The sequence below is a fragment of the Glandiceps talaboti genome, chromosome 23 (genome assembly GCF_964340395.1).
Source record: "Glandiceps talaboti chromosome 23, keGlaTala1.1, whole genome shotgun sequence".
Taxonomy (NCBI): domain Eukaryota; kingdom Metazoa; phylum Hemichordata; class Enteropneusta; family Spengelidae; genus Glandiceps; species Glandiceps talaboti.
In genome coordinates, this window is record NC_135571.1 from 4,490,453 (window position 1) to 4,497,761 (window position 7,309).

A 7,309-nucleotide genomic window follows, 5' to 3' on the forward strand; every position below is an offset into this window, starting at 1 on the left:
TAGGTGGTTGTGTAATTCTATATAGGAGTACAATGCACTGATAATGAATTGTATGCAAAGAAGTCAACGATTTCTATCACGTACGGACTTCAAAATGTACATATTATGTGTCAGTGTCAAAGCCCTCGGGAAATAGATCGGTTTAGGGGGTTTTCAACAGACCCTCGAGGGGAATTCACACAGACGTATGCATGCTGTCGCTCTCGTGGCTAGTCCACACACCTACTTCGTTGCCTCAAATGTCTCTCCAGTGGAAATACATCTGGCTGGGTGAGTACCCTAAGCGTAATTTTGTCCCTTTCAATGTAATGATTTTGCTTTATTATCTTCAACAGAGTCAAAATCAACAAGTAGAATTTTTGTCAACGCGAATAACATTTTGGAGGAAATATTACTAGGATTTGCGTATCTACTAGGGGTCCATGCTTGTGCAAGACAACAAGGTATGCTTTCTGTATTTTCGTCCATCCCTCTCTCTCTCTCTCTCTCTCTCTCTCTCTCTCTCTCTCTCTCTCTCTCTCTCTCTCTCTCTCTCTCTCTCTCTCTCTCTCTCTCTCTCTCTCTCTCTCTCTCTCTCTCTCTCTCTCTCTCTCTCTCTCTCTCTCTCTCTCTCTCTCTCTCTCTCTCTCTCTCTCTCTCTCTCTCTCTCTCTCTCTCATTCTTATCTATATATAAACCCTCTACAATCTAAATGACATATAGAAATGTATTTATTCTTACATACTAGTACATCAAAAACCAGCCAAAATATTCCCTAAACGCCAAAAGATTAAAGTTGTATATCTTATTATGTACATTATATCACATTCTTGTAATTAGTTTTTGGTTTTGTTTTGCTTTGCTTTGTTTTGTTTTGTTTTTTATTTTCCAAATGTTTCTAATTTTCTTCAATTCTTCACATTTTACATCTTTTCTTTTGTTATTAGCAATCAAATTTAGCAAACATATGCTGGAACAATTCATCGAAGAAAATAGTTGGGAAGGTGATGACGTCATAATATGGAAAGGACATAGATATATACGAGAGGATTTATAACTGTGCAACCATGGCAATAATAAACCCATTCCCCTCGGTCTGTGGCAACATTCAAAAAGTATCTGGTTCTGACAAAATGTTATCAAAAATCACCTCGGTAGTATTAAGCATAGATCGGGGTCTATTTTTAAGCTAAGGCTTTACAACACATTAATTTTAGTAATAAAGACTTTCTGAAATAAATTATGTCTTTCTTTTTCCATGCAATTTTCATCTGGGGCCGGAGATGGGGGTGAGGGGGGTCAACAGAGAACAGTACTTCATGAAGCATCGTCGAGATATCACAAGCTACGTACTATGAGTCAGGGTTGAACACCTACATGAATGGCATATATACAATATTTGCATAATAACCAATTTGCATATACATGTAATATAAATTTATTTTCCTTATTGTAACAGATACATATAAATTAGATGCAAACTTAACATTTATTTGCAGAAAACAATTATTTTATCATTAAATAGCTTACCCTGTATCTACTAATCTTGTCCTAATCATAACTTATCAAACAAGTCGAAAATGAACTGCAATATTCTTCAATTTCTAATATGCATATCACAGACTCGTGACATTTTGTCGTCTGCAAATTTCGTCACAAAAACCTCTATATTTACATCTTAATCTGCGATCAATTATGAACCAAATTTGTCGCACATGCTGCAAAAGACTTGAATACTGTTGACGTCTAAATGAATATTATGTTTGCAAACTATGTGAGACAGGAATATATTATGACTATATATTTACTAGCTAAGTATTATTAAATCACTTGAGTTATTTCATTTCACACAAGACTTCAATTAGAGCATTCGACTGGTGACGTCACTTGCTAGCAGCCCTCAAGAAGGTAACATCGGTCATCACGAGTCAAACACTCCTGAGCACGTGACTCAGTTGAATTGTTTGTGTTATGGAACATGATACATGATTCTTTTCAATCAACAACTACCACCTGAACGCCTACATATCATATAAAAATATGATATTATGATAATGATATTAAATATTTAACATGGTTAAATGAAGCAATGTGTCACAATAAAATCACAGTAGAATCACGTTGTTTTGCATATTTAATAGTTAAATTGACATAAATAGGGTCCAGCTATCTTTCCATTTTTTCCAATTGTGCATTAATCATAAACTTTACATATATTTAAGAAATGTTATACGAAAGTTATTGTACAAGCGGAACTCGTGATTCAGTTCCATCAACAAATGTCAGGATAAGTATATGATAAACGAAATTGTCCTTTATTGCCGCTGTTCTTGTTGATTCTTGTTGAAGTTTCCCTTTTTGTATATACTACCAATATTGCGTTGTTTTCTGGATGTTCTTGCACGCTGCTCTTGTTGTATCACTATCTTTCGTTTTTCACGGAGTTTATCTTGAATGAGTCACCGCAAAATTGCGATTTGTGCGGAAGGTTGTCTCAGGTTGGTTAACTACATAGCGAGCACCGCTGGGAACCCTGCTGCCAGATGGGGCAATCTCGGGTTGTACATTGTCTCCGCCCTCATTCTGACTTTGAAGTGATAAACGATGAACGCGACCACCATTCCGACACCCAGCGCCAAAGACACCATTCCGAACGGAAAGAACCACCTGTGAGCTGGGCTACTGCGATCGATGACGTAGGCAAGAACCAACAGAATGATAGAGGCTAATATCAGAAAAACGTACGCACAATTCATAAATATTAACAGGCATTTATCCGATTTTCGAGTTTTGGTGGAATTGAGGAGATCAATTCTGCTCCTGTCTGATCCATACCTGGAATACGATAAAGAATATTCCGGTATGTTTGGTGGAGGCTGGGTCGTTTTATTGTCCATGTTTCCAATATCTACCTGATTGTACAGAGACATGTTGTCTGTAATAGAAAAACAATATTAATATTAAAATTTTGTTTGATATTGTGTATTCGTCTTTCGGCCACAGGCCAAAATGACAATTTACATAATTTAATGAAACACAGAGAATACAGTATAACAGGTTGTAAAATGTTGTAGCAAGGTATAAACTTAACAAGCAATATCTAGCGTCAATTCTTGTCTTAAATCTAGCTTTATAAACAAATTTACCAAGATTCCTCAACACAGTTGTGGAATTAGACCTCAACAAATTATAGAATTTAACACGGTTTGAAAAACGTCTATAGTAATTTGGTAGGAGACATCTTAAATTTTGATATAATGGCATACAAGTATGAAATAAGTTTCGTCTTCGATACCTTTTAAGCATATTTCACAAATCGTCAATGTCAAAACCAGTATAGCGCCCTCCTGAATTCTAAGACTAGGACATGAAAATCCCATTCTTGCCAAGTCATGTCTGTATTTCAACTCTGTAATTTCATTCAGATATTTTTCTGGTTCTAACATGCTTTTGAAGTTATATTAGTAGCACCGGCTAAAGTTATAAGCTGTCTACTCAAGTGAAAATGCTTACAAAATTTATCTAAAGTATTCTCGTATAATATCTGTCGATAAATGCTTTCGATGACATTAAAATTTGTTTCTGATATTATTAGAACCGTTGATTATATAGTTGATAGTTCCTGTACATTTTTAATACGTATAATAAATACGTCACCGGATCGTTTATTAGCTATATCCTATAATACTAGGTTTGACTTCAGTAAGTTGAATACTGTGAGTACCTTTAAATCTGCAGAAAAAAATTACATCCCCTAAAACATATAAACTCAGATTGTGCAAACCTACTTCTGGTGGTGGTGGTGGTGATGGTGATGGTGGTGGTGGTGTTTGTGTTAGTAGTGTTTGTAGTGGTGGTGGTGGTGGTGGTGGTGGTGGTGGTGGTGGTGGTGATGGAGCTGTTGTTGCTGTTGCTGTTTTTATTGTGGTGGTGGTGGTGGTGGTGGTAGTAGTGTTGTTGTTGTTGTTGTTGTTGTTGTTGGTGGTGGTGGTGGTGGTGGTGTTGTTGTTGTTGGTGGTGGTGGCAGTGGTGTGGTGGTGGTGGTGGTGGTGGTGGTTTTATAAAATATCTTTCATTGGTATGAACCCTGCATGTGACAGCAGGGCGAACCTAGCTAGACAATCGCGTCGTTATATCTTTGGAATACCTTCCATTGTCATTTCGAATCCTTACATTAAGCTTCCCTTGAGCAAACAATGGTGCTATACATTATGAACATTGTTTAGTTATGTATCACACGTGTGGCATTTATGATGTTAGGCAACAATTCATGTAGAATAAACAACAACACAATAAATAGTTGAGATATTATTAAAGCAAGCGGCTACATGCCAATTCCTTTACCACTACAAAAGGAATGCTAATCGAAATTTGATAGATTATTCGTTATATTATGAGGAGATGGCTTATTGACTTATTATTTTTGTCACAGCAGACTTCTACATTAGCAGATATTATTCGTCACGTCAGTACAATAAAGTCGTATCTACTATATAATTGTATGGCAGATACGACCTTATCGCACTGACGCGACGATATATATTAATTTCTGTATCTTTGGTAGGTAACCACTCTACTCTGCATAAAACACACATATATCTATATATGTATGTATACATCACAGTCTGTAAATGGACCGGAATAGTTATATTGGTAAAGCAATAAGGCATGCAAAAAAATGGTTCCGGTTACCCGACCTCACCAAGTTTTTTCACGCCGATCCTAAACTTCGTTTACGTATTCGAGAAAAAAAATATAAAATCGCGCAAATAGTGAAGTCTCGCAAAAAATAGTGGAGGCGAAAACTGACATCAACTTAAAAAGACAGTGTAATACAGTAACTGTTCTTCCAATCTGTAATGACTGTACATCTGATGGGAAGAAACCAATAACACAGAGACAATATGAAAAACAACAGAAAATATAACTACCTGAATTAGACACTCACATACGAAAGAAATATATATAAAAAATAAAGTAAAAAATCTACCTACCCCACCTATTCTAAAATTGAGCGTAATATCGGAAGCATACATTTTTTTAGGCCTAATACAAAACTATGCACCATGTATAAATCTATCTGCTATATATATTCGTACAATCCCATTGTGTCACTGCCTGTTTTCAGTAACGAGGACAATAAGAAGAGTCACTTAAATTTGAATGGCATGTTTCTTTCCCTTGTTTTCTAAATGGCTGCTAATTACACGGTTGTGGTTACTAAACAATAGAACATCTAAGAATCTCATTAGTTGATAAGAATAAAGTTGTTTTGATAAATATGAAGTTTTAGTACTCGTTCCTTTGTTTACATGGTCCGTTTACGCACTGCCACGTTTCAATGATCATAACAGGGTGAGAACTCAAACTGAGTACGGCCATTTCAATTTCAAACAGAAAACGTAAGAGTGACAACGAAGTAAGGCTAATTCCATAGAAGTAAAAACCCGAATTTACAAACTTAAAGTAATAAATACATTTAGATTTGTTCATATGATCTCGTTATGAATTCGTAAACGGAGGGTCGGGGTGGATGGTCCTTCGTCATGTTATTCAAGTGAGTAATCGCCCTATTCCAATGTCGTCGGATCTCATGCATAAGATACAGATGAACTTCTCCGTAATAGATGTTTGTCTTTCAAGTCAAGCAATTAAGGAGGTGGGTGATGTGTTCAAGTCGTTTAGTAGTAATGAATGACTACATCAACAACTAAATGAGTCTAGCCACAGTGGAAGTCAGTTGAGTTGAAATAAATGGTGGACTGGCACAACAACAATCTTGCTAGCATCAATAACACCTCGTCTTGATAATGGTGTGTTTATTTCTTGCCTAGAATGTAGTCGTGTGTTCCCTATATATACGTAGCGGAAAGGCGAAAGCCCAAATCGCCAAACGATTGTATTCCAAGTTATTTATATATTGTCTAGCAGGGCAAACAATTACATACGAAATGGCCGGAACTTCACTAACAACTACCAAAATCTCCACACCACTGTATTCCAGGTTATTCATACATTGTCAGCAGGGCAAACAATTACATACGAAATAACCAGAACTTCAGTAACCAGAACATGACATATCGTTACATTGTAATCCATTGACATGCCCGAAAAAGTATACATTGGTACAATTCATATGATTTTGGCAAAGATCTGCTATGGTAACATTAACTCACATACAGTGTAAATGTAGCAATGTTGGTAAAATTACAGTCGCGTAAGATGATAAGTGTAGCCATGTTAGTCAGAATTTTGTTGCGCAAGATTTTTTGTGTCTACCCAAATGTCTTCCATTGTAACTTTCTGTATAGTTTCCCCAAGGTTGTAAAGATTAACGCAGCTGTAGTCGAAGATCGCGTACAACTTTGAAATATTCTATTTTATAATTGTATTATCATCATAAAAAGACAACTAACCTTGTTGGATTTGAATCACATCTGAGACGATAAACCTGTATTTCCTTTTACTTCCTCGAGGCACACCTTCCCGTGACTGATCGGCCGCAATGGAGACAGTAAAATGACCTTTGACCTCGCATGGAATGTTCTCTTTTTGCTCTGTTATCTCATTACACGTATTGTTACCTTTGGAAGATGAAAGCATCTGGTGTGTCACGTGATGAATGTTTTTTGCAGATTCAAGTGCGAGCTTGTTTATGCTAATGAATGTTTTCGTTTAGTTAATGGTTTGTTTATTGTCGTTTTTAGCTTAGCTAAAGCTGCTTTCAACTTTGGACCGCTTGTCCGTATTTCGATCACGAACAATGACATAGAAATCCTTTGGCATCATGCATCGGACAGTGGCCGTCGGATTACAGCCACTCGGAGACTCAATCTGCTTAAATTCGAGGATAACAGCTAGTTAAAAGTGTTCGGGCTTGTCCATTCTTTATTTGAATATAACATCTCACACATTGTGAATGTCTCCTGATCACTGACTTTGGTAAAAACTGACTGAAAGTTTGATATGAGCATCCGGGGTACCGGGTATAGGCAATTCAGAATTTGTGGTAAAACGCAATCTAATTAGTGTTCATAGTTTTGATGACAGTGACTCAAAGTGTTCATTTTGATGACGTTTTGTCGATAGAGGCGTCCATTGCGTTGGTTGTTACTAAATTAATAACATTGGAAAGTGTTGTTGTTGTTGTTGTTGTTGTTGTTGTTGTTGTGGTGGTGGTGGTGGTGGTGGTGGTGGTGGTTGCTGGTAGTGGTGGTGGTGGTGGTGGTGGTGGTGGTGGTGGTGGTGGTGATGGTGGTGTTCATTTTGTACGATCATACACAGTAGATTTCTAGTTTGAATGAGGTAGTATATATTATGTTACGTGGCA